Raw genomic sequence first — 1,976 nt, forward strand, 5'->3', positions numbered from 1 at the left:
CCTCTGGTGCCTCAGTAAGGGATGGGCTGGGGTAGCTTCAGCCCCTGCTCAGGGCCCTCTTAGCTAGAGGGCATTCAAAGAAGTCAAAAACTACTCTGGGACCAGTGGGACATGGGGAGACGGTGGGGGCAGGAGTCCCTGCAGGGGTAAACCCAGCCCTGGGCCCCCCGCTGTATTTGGCTGTGGAAAAACGGAGTGACAGCCCTGGTGGAGGCTGGAACAAGCTGTGTGTGTGACAGTAAAGTGCCCAGCATGGACCCTCCAGTACCCCCTGCCTACTTCCTGGCCATTTGGGGAGTCCAAAATCCCCCCAACCCCCAAAATCCATAAGACAGTATGCTGGGCATGAGCTCGGGGGATGGGACAGTTGGGAGTGGAGGGACTCATTGGCACCAAAACAAAACAAAAGACTGTAGCTGAGTTATTCTCTACCCACCTATTACTGTTAGGGTCTCCATCTCAAATGCTTCCAGGACTAGGCGAGTGAGGTTAAACGGCAGCAGGTACAGGGTAAGAATGTCACAGCACAAGGTGAGCACGCATGACCAAAGACACTGGTTAAGGGTTGGGATGAAACAGTGGGAAATCTCCCCATTTTAAATAATACTTTTATAACCAATTTCTGGGTCATATCTGGCCCATGAACCAACCAGTTTTAATCATCTAGATACAGCTCAAGTTGTGTAAATGGATGTCTCTTTCTTGACTGGACCCCTCCCCACCTTCAGAGCTTCAGGAGGGGTCATAGTCTCACTGGTGCCTCATGGATGATTATGGTAATGCCTACTCCACAGGCGTGTTGGTGGCAGTTAAATGACATCATTCTCTATGTCAAGTGCTTAGAACAGCACTTGGCACATAGCAAGTGCTCAGTGATTGTTAGCGTAACCCTGGGCTCCCCTGGAAATGCTGAGCCCTGGGGCTGGGCAGATGTTGAGGGCAGATGGCTAGGTCGTAGTCTTTTTCCGACCTCCCTTCCAGGGTGAGGGAGGAACCAGAATCTATCCCCTTCAATGGTACAGTGAGAAACACCTAGCACAGGGGTCTTGTCAGGGAGGGGGGGTCAAACCATGAGGGGCTCAAAGATCTACAAAAGGGCAATGGCTCCCCAACTATGTACTGAAAACCATTGAAGTGTATGTGCCCTTTATTTTATTTTGTTTTTTTATTAATTTCAGGTGTACAAAACAATCTTAATAGTTAGACATTTCATCTCTCACAAAGTGATAACCCTCCTCCCCTAATCTGTTGCCCCTCTGACATCGTACATATCTATTACAATTCCATTGACTCTATTCCCTAAGTTGTACTCCATATCCCATGACTATGTATATTAAATTATAGTTGACATATAATATTATTCAGCTTCAGCTTCAGGTGTACAGCGCAAGGATCAGGCAGAATTGTATGTACACTTTAAATGGGGAGTTGTCTGATATGTAAATTATAGCTCAATAAAACCATTAAAATGAAAAAAACCCACAAAAACCTCTACAAAGGGAAGTGACTCTCCAGCAGATAGAGGGAAACTGGCTCAAACACTGACCCTTCAGTCGTTCATTCAACAAATATTTTCTATACCTGCTTTGTAATAAGAGAGTGCTGGGAGCACAGCCTTTAGATCAGCTTTGGGGGTAAGAGCTAACGATGGCTCTCCGAGGAGCTGTCTGCGCTGAGACCTGAATGGTGTGGTGAAATGAGCCAGATGAAGTGGGGAAGGGTGTTCCCCACGGACGGAACAGCATCTGCAAAGGCTTAGAGGTGAGAAAGACAAATTTCTTTAAGTGTCTTTTTTTTCAGGGGAGGGAGTATGTCAGTCTCTGTGCTGGTGACATTTTTGGTGCTTAAGAAATCCCTGGTCTTCAAATATATGGTGATGGAAGGAGAACTGACTCTGGGTGGTGAACACACAATGGGATTTATAGACGATGTAATACAGAATTGTACACCTGAAATCTATGTAAATTTACTAACAA

This window comes from Rhinolophus hipposideros, assembly GCF_964194185.1.
Source record: "Rhinolophus hipposideros genome assembly, chromosome: 21".
NCBI classification, from domain to species: Eukaryota; Metazoa; Chordata; class Mammalia; order Chiroptera; family Rhinolophidae; genus Rhinolophus; species Rhinolophus hipposideros.